Source organism: Macaca nemestrina, chromosome 13 (genome assembly GCF_043159975.1).
Source record: "Macaca nemestrina isolate mMacNem1 chromosome 13, mMacNem.hap1, whole genome shotgun sequence".
NCBI lineage: Eukaryota > Metazoa > Chordata > Mammalia > Primates > Cercopithecidae > Macaca > Macaca nemestrina.
Window position 1 is genome coordinate 120,456,228 of NC_092137.1, and position 13,432 is coordinate 120,469,659.

The 13,432-nt window shown below is 44.7% G+C and overlaps 1 protein-coding gene across 4 annotated transcripts in view; it reads right to left on the minus strand.

The window, feature by feature from the left end:
- The window catches only part of LOC105490061 (cyclic nucleotide gated channel subunit alpha 3), an 87,388-nt gene that overhangs the window by 50,402 nt on the left and 23,554 nt on the right, over positions 1 to 13,432 (minus strand). For 3 of the 4 annotated variants that reach the window (XM_011755324.3, XM_011755323.3, XM_011755319.3), the window contains exon 1: positions 445 to 7,923. The exons of the other annotated variant lie outside the window; for it this stretch is intronic. The gene's annotated coding sequence lies outside the window, so the exon portion shown is untranslated. Of the gene's footprint in view, positions 1 to 444; positions 7,924 to 13,432 lie in introns of those variants that run through there. 4 annotated transcript variants of the gene reach the window in all.

Genomic DNA, 13,432 nt, shown 5'->3' on the forward strand with positions numbered 1-13,432 from the left:
AATGAACCTTCCATAGTGACCCCAGAATCTTTATGAAAGGTAGTTCTAATTAAATTGTCACTCTTCTCAGAAGCTTTTAGAGGTGCCTAATTTCTCCAGCACACAGTCTCCATTTCTTAGCCTGATGGTCAAGACTTTTCATAATTTGGATCAAGTCAGCCTAAACTGGATGTTCATCTAAGCCAAATTACTCACCTTTCCTTATGTGTGTCATACTTTTTTTTTTGCCCCCACCTACTGGCAGAGACAGTGCTCACGAAAGCCCACCCTGTGCCTGCTGCATTTTCCAGCCTCCCTTCCAGGCCAGGTGAAGGCTGAGTGACGGATTCTGGCCAGTGGACTCCCCCCATGATGCAGGACTCCCAAAACCTCAGACATTGCATAAGCAAAGGGCGAAGCCACCAAGATATTCCAAGTCTATACATCACCACAGCAGGGCCTTACCCTCTCCTGACTAATCCACACATCCTTGCTTCTGCCTGGAGAGATTTTCCTCTCTTCCTGGCCAGTTGATTTCAAGTTTCAACTGCAACATAACCTTGCCGGGGAGGCCCTCCTTGACCAGGATTCAGTCACTGCCACCTCTCTCTACTCTCAGGGCTCTGTTATTGCCTCCATTTGCACCCAGAGTGCAGGCCACCTGGTAGGTTGCACAAGGGTTTGTCTGCCACACTACACTGTGAGGTCCCAGAGGGCAGGGACTGTGTCTGTTTAAAATTCTGTTTCTCCCACTAGACTGAGCCTTGTCCACTGTACTCAGAAATATTCAGGCTGTTACTAAAATGCATTAGGTCAGAGGGAAAACTGTTTACCCCCTGGCCTCAGTGTACGTAACTGGGAGATAGAGAAAAAAGCACGGGCCATCTCAACCTTGAGGCCACAGTGGTTGGTGGGGTATTAGCGGGGGTTTCAGGCGAGCAGGTCGCTGTGGGAACGGGGGGAGGAAGAGGGGGGCACGGAAAAGGGTTCTGGAACCTGGTCACTGCTGTCCCCGGCCCACCCCCTAGGGAAACTAGGGGCCAGAGCTGGAGAAGAGCCTGAGTAGCTTCCAACTGTTTACCTTCTGGGTACCATGGCGACTGGAGACTGGTCGCCATGGTAACCTTAATATTAACCAGAGGCAGCCACCGCTAGCAGATAGTGAATGAGGACAGAAAAGAAATAGAAACAGGAGCATCAAAGGCAAGTGCACACGTAGTCACGGCCAAAGTCCCAGCTAAAGTGATTAAGATCCTGCACCCACCAGCCAGTCACCCCAAGAGCCACCGCTCCTCCCCTCTGGGCATCTGCACCGGAGGAGGTCCCCCTCTGTGGCTGAACGGAGGCCGGAGAGGAAGTGCGGGTGTCTGGGCACTGGTGCGAAGCAGGGGGAGTTTATGTCCTTCCCCCTACCCCAAAGAAGCTCCCACCGGCTCAGTGAAATCCCATCTGAGTCCTCTGACCTGGCCGACTTTTCTACAACTGCGACTTTGGCTAGAAGACCCAGTAGATAGCAGGCACGAGTGACCATCTCTCTTCTCCCGGCCCAACCACCCGCGTCCCCCATGAATTTTCACTTGGGGGTATGTGAACGCCGCTGTACATTGGACCCCGTGCCCAGACAGCAATGTTCTTGTTGGTTTTCATGAATGAAAGTGTGTGTGTGTTGGGGGGAGGAGGTTGCGGAGAGCGCTTAGAGAATGTTAGGGGCACCGAGCTGTCCACTCCGGGATGGAGTCTGAACCCGGGTGGGTGCCATTCCCGCCGACCCCAGCCTCGCCACTTCGGAAGATGTGATGGGGAGCATCTGCCGTCGGGGTGCCGGGCTTCGCTGCAAGAGACTGCGCTCGCCAGCTTCCGGCGAGGCCTGAGACGGCGGACTGCGTGTCCGAGGAACCCGGTTCAGGCCGAAGAGGCTGAGGCGCCGGCTGCGGGTCCTCTAGGTTGCGGCGCCATTCATCCTCCGCCACGCGCCGCGCCAGCCGGAGACGCCCGCTGCAGAGCGCCGAAGTTAAAGTCCCAGCGGCGGTGCTCAGTAGGGAGATTACACCGGGAGAAAACCGAATCACCCTGCCCGGGGTTGCGGGAGTGCGAGGGCCTGCGGGCCCAGCCCCCCAGGGGCATCGGGAGGGGCCGGGGGCTGAGCGAACGAGAAAAGCCCGAGGGCTGGGAGCCCGGCGCCTTTATCCGGTTAGGGGATTGCAGAGGATCAGAGCGCCCGCCGCCCCTTCTCCTCCATCACCGAGCATTAAGCCCCGGGCGTCCGAGATCCCGGGTGTGATTTTGTCATTAAAAAAAAGTAACCGCGCACTCCTCAAAGAATTGTAATTCTCGCCTCCTCCTCAGCCCACCCTTCTCTTTGAATCTCCAAGGGTGAACAGTCCCCTGGGTTGGGGCGCAGTCCTTCGCCGCTGCCTTCCCCCGGCCCTGCTCCCTCCAGGCCACTGACTCAACCTCCCCCGGCGCGGCGCGGACTAGAAGAGACACGACTTGGAGCCGGGGGAGGGGTCCTTCCCGGACTAGCGGTCCTGGAGGCCCGGGGCGCGTCCTCCTGGGGCAGCGTGGGAGGAGGAGATGTATGGGGTGGGGTCGCGGCTGGAAGCCCTACGGGCCCCCAACGGGAGCCAACCCTGCTCTTTCTGCCTCCCGCCCCGACGGCTCGGCGGGCTCGGCCCAGCGCGGCTGCGGGACGTGAGTAAAAGGGGGTGCGATCGGCTTGGGGAGCACGGGGAGGGCTTCCTGTCCTTTGAACTGGAATGGAGGGGTATGGGAGCTGGGGGGTGGGAGCCGAGGCCGCAGCCGGCCCTTTTTCACTTTCTCTCCAACCTGCCGCCCGTTTCAGCACCGGGGGCTGCGGACAGCGCCGCGCCCGCCCCGGTTTGCAGCAGCCTCGCTCCCCTGCGTGTGGTTCTCTAATTCATCTCCTGAGGTCTGCGCCTCCAGCACACCTCCCGGCGCCCCCCAAAACTTCGAGCTCAAGAGCCCCTAAAATCCTTACCCTGCCAAAGTTTGAGCTTCTCCGCGGCGCGCTGGGGTCTGCGGAGCGCCTCCTCGCTCGGCCTCCCGGGCGCAGCTCCACTCGCTCCCTCCCCCGCGCTCCCGGCCCAGGACTCTGCACCGGGACTAGTGAAGGAGCCTCTGGCCTCCCTCTCCGTGGGAAAGTCAGGTGAGGCTCTGGAGCCTCAAAGGCGGTCCGAAAGAGGCAGAAGTCAGTAGTTGACATCCCCAAAACTCCCAGGGAAGAGGGGGAGAGTCAGGGGCAAGAAAGCAAAGGAGTCCTTCGTTCCATTCTGGGTTCTCTCCTAACTGCGGGCGGCCATCCTGGACTCCTTCCTGCGATGTTTTGCTGGTAGTGTAATCCACACTGGATGAGCACGCAGCAGAGATCTGGGAGTTTGAAGTTTAAAGGTGGGACACACACACACACACACACACACACACACACACACACACACACACACATTCTTGGACCCGTTTACCATCTTAGGGAAGATGTTTGAAACAAGACTATTTGGGACAATGTGTATTCTCCTTGCAGTTTTTGTTTCCTTCCATCACACCAGATAACACCAGATTTCCTGAACTAAACCCCACCAATCTAGCTAGTAATCATAACCCTCTATTGAAGCCAAAGGAACTTAAACTCTTTTTGGAGAAAATAACTTTATTTACTAAAACTCATTTTTCTCCCAGAAGGTGTACCTCCAAGAACACACCTCTCCATGAAGGATGAAGACGGAATCCTGCCTTTCCCTCACCGGCAACTGCACGCTCTGGTTCTGGATCGCAGGAGCAGGTCCTGGGAGGAATCCAAACGTCCTTGCCTGGGACAAGGCTTGGACAGCCTCTTGGGTTCTAGGTTCTCATGACTGATGCCCTCATGGGAAGAAACTCCACAATAGCAGATGCCACCCAGCCAGTTAACCAGAGCTTCTCTGAGGACTTGGAGTTCATGGCATTTCCTAGCATACTTACCAAATCGCCTGCTAACTGAACACATTATTTTTAGAAGGCTTAAGTTCATCCAGTTCATGCAATACTTGAAGGGAGAGATGAAGTGTATGCTCTTTACTGAAAAAATAAAGAATTAGAATGGCTCGCACACACATGTGCATGTGTGCACACATGTCTTAAATGGGGGAAATAAAACCTAGACAAAATTTCCCCCAAAGAAAATCAGGCTTAGTTGTTCAGATTCAAGGGACTCTGGTAGTGGAAGAGCAAATAAATGGAAGCGGTGAATCAACCAAAGGAAGCCGAAGCCACAGAAGCTGGAAGACAGGAGAATTCTTATTTCATTATTTGGGCTTCTGAAGGAACCTGAAATTAATTCAACGCAAGAGAAAATATAATAGATGAGACTTTGCCTCATTGAGGACTTCAGCATCCTTATTCCAGGAATCTCCACATGCCTCAGTTATTATGCGCATTTTTTAATAGTTCTCATTGTCAGGAAATGCTTTATTTCTTCTAATCTCATTAATTTATGCAACAAGTTAAAGCTGTTTCCTGCTGGCTTGTCCTCAGGGAAGACTGGAAGCAGATGATTATCTTCTGTTGTCCAGAAACATTTCAGAGCTTCAAAAGAATCTTAAATCCTGATTTTGGAGAACAGAGTAGTGATCGTGAGATCATTTTAAGGCATCATCCTGAAAAATCCCCTTGGACTTTGTTTCTGAAATGCACATCATTCCTAAGATTTGAAAGGGAAAACAAGAGCTCACAGAATTAATTAAGAAATGGAGAAGTGTCCTGAGTGTGATGAAATGAGATAGAGTGTTTAGCACAGAAATGGGCACATAGTTGGCCCTTAGGGAATGATGTATGTGGCAATAGTTATCACTGAAGAACTTTGGGTGTCTGAAAAGTGGAAACAGACGAACGGAGACTGGAAACAAATAGAAGGAGACTGAAGGGGATGTATCTGTGAATTTGCCTGCAAAAGTCATCGGGCTCCAAGATCCTAGGCTGCCATGATGGAAGGTCCAGATTTGGCCCAAGGCTCACTCAGTGGAGTGGCCTCTGGGGACCTTTCTGATTATTGCTCAAGCTTCAACTGAGGCATGGTCGAGTGTGGAAGGGACAGCAAGGTTTTGTGAAGATGCAGGATACAGCAACATCTGAATAAATTAGTGGGATGCTCTAACAGGCCCATGGCACTAAGAGACCAACGAGCATGATCCTCAGAAACCCAAAGTCTTTTGGTGTTTGGTGGAATAGGGAGACCAAAGGAAGAAGAGAGCTATGGAGAAGGCACCATCTCCTCTTTCTGACAGAGCAGGTGAGAGTGGGAGGAAGGGAGTGGGGACCAGGTGAATGCTAAGTTGCTTCAGCCTCAGCCAGGACACTAAGGAAGTGGGGAGGGGTCTGTGGGGAAAAGAGTAGCATCCAGGAGCTGGGGAAGTCTGGAGCCAGGGAGCCTGATGAGACCAATTCTATCCACCTGTGAATTCGGTAGCACCCAGGAGCTGAGGAAGTCTGGAGCTAGGGAGCCTGATGAGACCAATTGTATCCACCTGTGAATTCGGTAGCACCCAGGAGCTGAGGAAGTCTGGAGCCAGGGAGCCTGATGAGACCAATTGTATCCACCTGTGAATTCGGTGCCAGGAAATGAAAGGAAAATACGAGCCAAGCCCAGAAGGATTGAGTCTGAGCATAAGTGTGTACATGTGTGGCTTGTGGGATTCCTCAATGACATTTAGTTTTAATTGTTTTTGAAATTTAGAAACAATGTGATAGTCTATATAGTCTCCTGGGATTTGCTTTTGTCAATCCCTATTAAATTAATAAGATTCGGTGATGTTGCTTGTAGCTATAGTTCATTCAATTTTACTGTGTAAATAAACAATTTGTTATTTATTTATTCCGTATGCATTTTGTACACATTGCTTTAAAAATAAGGGTGGGAGGAACTAAATTTTTGATTCTAATTATGTAAAATCTTCCCAGTCCAAACAAATTTTAGGTGTACTAGGGACCGGATATTTTATAATCAGGATTGAAAGGCACACAAATAGTGCCCACAGGTACGCAACAGGACTGCCGTCTCTGCTGGGGGCCATATGGTGTCCAGTGTGTTAAAGTACACACAATCTCATAAGTAGATAAGCCAGACTAACCGACGATACACAGAAATGCAAACGGATAAACCCAGTTATCAGCAAGGAGGGATGTGTGAACTTGCTTTGGCAGATGGTCTAGATCCTTGGCAAATGATAAGGCAATTTGTAGGAATGGCTTTTGGGAAATAAAATATTTATGAGGAGACAGGCAAGGTGTACGTGAGAAACAGGGATGCATCAGTTTTCCCCACAGGAATTCTGTCAGTCAGCGCAAAGGTGCGTGATGGTGAGGCCCCAAGCTGGGGAAAAGCAGTTGTTTTCTGTCTTTAAAGCCCACTTTGCCTGCTTCCTTCTCAGACAATGAAGATGACGGCATCTATTTCTCTTACTTACCTGGCAGTTGGAAGAATAGAAGGAAAATTAAATTAAATGAATGAACAAGATCCGAAGAGTTAAAAATTCTAACCAAATACCATTAAAAGCTTGAGGAGGACTGTGGGACCATAGGATCTAATCTATCTTGTCCCCTGGGGACCCCCTGTTTCTTTCAGGTCAGCTTTGCAAAGAGTAGCTAGGTAGGGGCTGCCCTTAAGACCCCAGTGCCAGCCTTTCCACTCTCCAAATTTCTACTGTCTGACCATCAATGCCTGAAGTCCTACCACTGGAATGTCATCTCTCTATTTTCAAACTTGGATCCCTTTTAAAATGCCAATAACTCCAGGAGATAGAGTATGGATAAAGAATCAAATAAAAAGTTTTGGTAGGATACATTGAGGAGCACATTTGAGGATCCTGCAGGCCACTGAGCATGGCATGGGATGGTCGCCACAGCAGGCGGTGGGTAAGATCAGGGGGAAGGGGCACAGATGAGAACTTAAACACTGAGGGCAAGCTTGGCCCCCGTTACAACTGAGCCTGGTCCTGGCCCAGGGAAATCACTTGAGCTTTTGTCTAACCCTAAAGCCCTAATTTTCCACCCACAAAAGGACAATCACCTTTTCTAATTGCTAAGCTGGCACACGTGTGCTGGATGCAAGGCTGTTTTTGTGGATTGTGATGTGAACGGCATCGAACTGCTCCCTAACAGGTGTGACTTGCTCTGGGACTCAGTACCACTCCGTTCGACATCATTATCACGGCCTTGGGTGAACATATGGAGTTTCCTGCATATTTTAATATGGATATGGAATTACAGAATGTATAGCTAACATGCACTCACAATATACGGTGACTAAGGAGTGTAAATCAAAATCCAAAAAAATCTGGAGAGCCTTCAATGATGCACTAAATATACAGGCCAAGAAAAGACATAACAGGAACAAATGTAAAGTTCTGTATCAGCGTCCAAAAGGTCAGCCCCCCAAGAAGAAGAAGAGGAGACGTGGCTTACCAGACCTCGCGGGGTAAGATGTGAAGCCTCAGGGTGATGTGTCTCCACAAAAACTGGCAAAAAGTTAATGAGAAGTCAGGCTGACTTAACAGAAGTATATCATGTCGAAGAGAGGTGAGTCTTGCTCAGCTCCTTTCTGTCAATGTACCTGGATTATTTTGATTTTAGTTGCCATATTTTAAAAAATGTACAGACATCACTATATTAGTAATAATATAACTTTAAAAATCAGCTGGGCATGGTGGCTCATGCCTGTAATCTCAGCACTTAGGGAAACCAAGGCAGGAGGATCACTCAAGCCTGGGAGTTTGAGATTAGCCTAAGCAACGGAGGGAAATCTCATCTCTACAAAAAATAAAGAATTAAAAAAAGGTATGTGGGCATGGTGGTGCACTTGTGTTCCCAGCTACTTGGCAGGCGAGGTGAGAGGATTGCTTGAGCCCAGGAGGTCAAGGCTGCAGTGAGCCATGATCATGCCACTGTACTCCAGCCCTATCAAAAAAAATAAAATAAAATAAGAAAGTCAACCTAATAAATCAATTGTATATTTTCTGTTACTTTCTAGTTTTCATTCACGTACACACAGTCTTTTTCACAGGGATAGTAACAGTGATGTAAATATATAATTTTGTTATTCTGCTTTTAATTAGGCTTTATAGCTTGAGAAATAGCCTATTGTGTTGCATTAGTTTCCAGTGGTTTTTGGTCATGGCCAAATCATTTGTCACCGGCCATGATCCTGGCGAAATGAATTACATAATTAATAGGGTGATTTACACCATTGTTGACCTTTTTATGTACATTTAAATTAGTTCCCACTTTTTCACTTTAAAAAATGACGGCTGTAAACACATGCATCAAAACTTCTCCTATTTTTTGTAATTATTTCCTTCAGTTACAGTCTCAGTAGTAGGATTACCCTAAGGATATGAATATCTGAATTCAAGAGAAGTTTAAACAATTTATATTGCTATTAACCATTTACCACTTCTACCACATTTTATTTTTGCCAGCATTCTATTTTATTTTTTCAAATTTAATGCACAAACTGTATCCCATTACAGCTTTAATTTGCATTTCAGCAAGAGGTAGTAAAGTTGACAATTTTCTTATGTATATTTATTACTTGTGTGTCCTCTTTGTGAATCACCTATTATGTCCTTGCCCATTTACATTAAAGTTTTGATCTTCTTTCAGTTTTCATGAGCTTTTTGTGCAATACTGACAGAGGCTTTTTCCCGGTTTATATTATGAAAATATTTTCTTTAGTCTGCTTGCCTTATTTGAGTTCCGATAATATTTATTCCAGAGACTTGCAAATATTTGAAAGCCAAGAAATGCATACTTCCACTACATATATAATATCTACTCTCTTTTTGCTGGTCTTATGTGTTTTTACTCTCAATACAATTTAATACTCTTTAATACAGTTGGGCTTATTTTGACATAGGTCTAGACAGTTCATTTGAAATTTCTTTAACTTTGAGTAAAGTTAAATTTAACATAGGAATCTGGTTCATCATCCATGAAAAAATGAATCTGCTTTTCACTTTCATTCCAGAATCTTCTAAAAGAATATTGGGCATGTCAAATACTTGATTTCTTAGGAAACCTCATTCCTCAACTATGCCATGTCACTTATCAATTCAATGTCTCCCAGTTCCAAATGTATCTTCAATACCTGCTCTGCAATAATGGACAGAATTTCTTTGAGTATTACAGTGAGCATGATGTTAAACTTTCTCAGCAGAGGATGATGGAGTGGCAACGGAGCAGGAAGGGGCTCCGCTGCTGTTCCTGGTGACTGCAACATTAGCAAATGACACAGGTGGGAGAATGTCTGGTAGTACTCTGCCTTGGCCACATGCCTGGAACACATGGTCCCTTCATGACCTCCCAGCTCCAGCCTGGCCTGGTGGTCATCTTTCTGCAGCTCTTGCAGCATGGACCCTGCATGCCACAGCCCTTCTGCCTGCACTGCTGCTCCAACTCCCTCTGCTTCCCTATGCCTGCTTCCCCCAGGTTTGCCTGCTGTGACCTTCTGGTGCTGCAGCCCTTCTAACACAAACATCACAGTTCCAGGGCTCCTATTCACATGAGCACCCATTTTCTCTGCACACCTGTGTGGCTGGTCACTGGTTGTGGCTTACTCAAACCCATCAGCACTCCAGGTGAGAGCTGCTTCCTACTTGCTCAGCAACTACAGACCAGCTCTGGCCTGTGCTAACCGGCACATTTTTCTGCCAATCATCGGGCTGCAACTATACTTGCTCCAACAAGGTCTGAATGCTAGCCTTGGAGAGGGGGGACCCCATTCCAAGTTCATCCTTCTTTGGCTGCTCTCCTTCAGCCCTAGGCTGCCATGAAGGGTTCTCTTACATCTTACACTTCCCTTTTATCGTAGTTTAATGATTTTCATATTAGCCTTCTCCTTTATATTCACCTTCTGTTTTATAGTCACTGTGTGACTTCTGTCTCTTGATTAGACCCAAACTGATATACCTGCTATGTGCTGAAGTATCCTTTACATTCTTATTTAGAGAGGGTTGGAAATCTTTTCTTAAAGGGCCAGACTGTACATATTTCAGGCTTCCAGGCCATATAGTTTGTCACAAAGTTCACTACCCATTCATGTTAAAAAACAAAACAAAACAAACAAAAAACAAAACAAAACTCAGCAAATTAAGAACAGAATGGAACTTTCTCAGCTTCATAAAAGTCATCTTAGAAAAGTGTAAGAAAAGCTTGCAGTTAACATCATGCCTAATTTGAAGACTGAGATCAGAATAAGGTAAGGATGTTCGCTTCAAATGCTTCTATTCAACATTGTACTGAAAGTCCTTGCCAGTGTGATATAGGAAAAAATAAAAGAAAAAGAATCCAAATGGTATAATGATGACAAAAAGATAACTATCATGATTCACAGATAGCATGATTGTATATGTAGAAAATCCTATGTAATCTACAAAAAAATGAAACTAGAATATTGTGGTACACAGTTAATATACAAAACTCAATTGTACTATGTTCTGACAACAAACAGTAGAAAATAAAATTTTAAAAATATCATTTGCAATAACATTAAATACATCAATTACTTAGTACTAAAACTGGCATTATGTGCAAGACTTGTGAAACATTGCTAAGAGAAATTAAAGAAGACCTAAATAAATGGAAAGATTTATCATGTTATGACACATGTTTATAAAATCTCAATAATTTTAAACTATTGTACTCCAAAATTGATCTGCTGATTCCATACAGTCCCTATGAAAATTCCAACAGGCTATTTTTTTTTTTTTTTGTTTGAGATGGAGTCTCACTCTGTCACCCAGGCTGGAGTCAGTGGCACGATCTCGGCTCACTGTAAGCTCTGCCTCCCGGGTTCACGCCATTCTCCTGCCTCAGCCTCCCAAGTAGCTGGGACTACAGATGCCAGCCACAATGCCCAGCTAATTTTTTTGTATTTTTAGTAGAGATGGGGTTTCACTGTGTTAGCCAGGGTGGTCTCAATCTCCTGACCTCGTGATCTGCCCCCCTCAGCCTCCCAAAGTGCTGGAATTACAGGCTATTTTAAGAAGGAAATTGTAATTATAAAATTTTACAGAAATACAAAATATCTACATTAGACAAAAGAAGACTGAAAAAGAACAAAACTGGAGGATTTACACTACCTGATCTCAAAACTAATGATAAAGCTATAGTAATCAAAACAGTGTGGTATTGGGATAAGGAACAGGTTAGTGTAACAAAACGGAAATTTCAGAAAAAGACCCAGGTATATATGGCCAAATTATTTTTGATAAAGATACGAAGTCAATTCAGTGGGAAAGGAAGTTCATCTTAAGAAGTGGTGCTGGAACAACTGGATATGGTAAACAAAGATGAATCTCAATCTCTGTCTCACTCCACAGAACAAATTAATTGAAAATGGATGATAGATAGATCTAAGTATAAAAGTGAGAACTTAACACTCTAGACACAAAAATCCAGAATACTTTCATGAGTTTAGAGAAGGCAGAATTCTCTTAGATAGGACACAAAACACACTAACCATAAAAAAACTCCCAATGAATTACACTTAATCAAAATAAAAATTTCTTCTAATCAAAAGATACCATGAAGAAAATGAACAGAATAGTCTACAAAATAAATGCTATGTACTCTTCAAAAGTGTCAAAGTTGTGAAAGACAGTAAGTGAGTAATTGATGGATAGATGAATAGATGGATGGATGGATGGATGAATGGATGGATAGATAGACTGATTGATTGGCTGACTGACAAACTGTTCCAGAGTAAAAGAGACTAAAAATAAATAAAAACTAAATGCAATGTGTGATCTTGGTTTGGATTTTTGGTCTTAGTAATTTTTTTTTCTTTTTTCTATACAGGACATTCTGGGACAATTGGTGAATTTTGAACAACGTGTGCAGATTAGATAATAATATAATAATATATCCATATTAATGTACTGATTTTGATCACTGTACTATGGCTCAGTAAGAGAATGTCCTTGTTTTTAGAAAATATTCTTAGAAGTATTAGAGATAAAGGAACATTATCTCTGTCACTTAGTCTCAAATGGTTCAGAAAAAATTGGTGTGTGGGCCAGGCGCAGTGGCTCATGCTTGTAATCCCAGCACTTTGGATGGCTGAGGCAGGCAGATCATAAGGTCAGGAGTTCGAGACCAGCCTGGCCAACATAGTGAAACCCCGTCTCTACTAAAAATACAAAAAAATTAACCGGTCGTGGTGGCAGGCACCTCTAGTCCCAGCTACTTAGGAGGCTGAGGCAGGAGAATCACTTGAACCCAGGAGGCAGAGGTTGCAGTGAGCCGAGATCGCTCTACCGCACTCTAGCCTGGGCGACAGAGTAAGACTCCATCTAAAAAAAAAAAAAAAATTGGAGTGTGTGTGTGCGTGTGTGTGTCTACGAAAGACAGAAACAATGAGACTGACAAAGCCAATATAGCAAAACGTTAGCATTTATGGGTTCTGGCTGAAAGGTATTTGGAAATTATTTGGATTATTTTTTGCAAGTCTTATTTTACTTTCTATTTCTGGAAGTCTTAAATTACTTCAGAATAAATGTTAGTAAAGAAGAATGTACAGATAATCCCCAGACACAGACAAAATATTCACAGTACATATATTTGACAAGGGACTTAGCTTCAAAGTAGATAACATTTTTATGTAAATCAATAATAAAAAGAAAACCCAAGTAACACATTGGGAAAATATTTGAACGAACATTTCACTAAAGAAGATATATGGATGGCAAACACACACATGAAAAGTACTCAATGTTATAGTAGTCGAAATGCTAATTACTAATTAGAAGTGCAAATTGAAGCCACAATGAGGTACTACTGCCCATACACAAAAGCGATGGCAGCACTAAGCCTCAGGAGGAGAGACAGCAACACATCCACTGCTGGTGGGAATGGAAAATGGTTCAAACAGTTTGGAAAACGATTTGGAACTTTGTTTCAAAGCTACATGTGCACTTACAACATGAACCAGTATTTTGACTCCTAGGTATTTTCCCAAGAGAAATGAAAACATATGTCGTCAAAATGACTGCGCACAAATGTTCATAGCAGCTACATTTATAATAGCCCCAAACTAGAAATAGCCCAAATCCCTGTGGACAGCTGAATGGACAGGCAGATTGTGATTTATTCAAACGAGGAAGTACTCAGCGACGAGAAGGAAGGACTAATCACACACACAATAGGGATGATTCTCAAAATCGTTAAGTCAAGACTGAGAAGCCAAACACAAAAGTGTGCACACAGTGTGATTCCATGGAGCAGGAAGGAACTTTCTGCAATTAAGGCAATATTTTACATTTGGTATGGGGTGGTGGTGTCACGGGTGTATATGAATGTCAAAGTTCTTTGCACTAGGGATTTAACATGTATGCATTTAATTGGATGTAAATTATATATATCTCATTATAAATTATACTAATATTTTTTAAAAATCAGTGACCCCTAA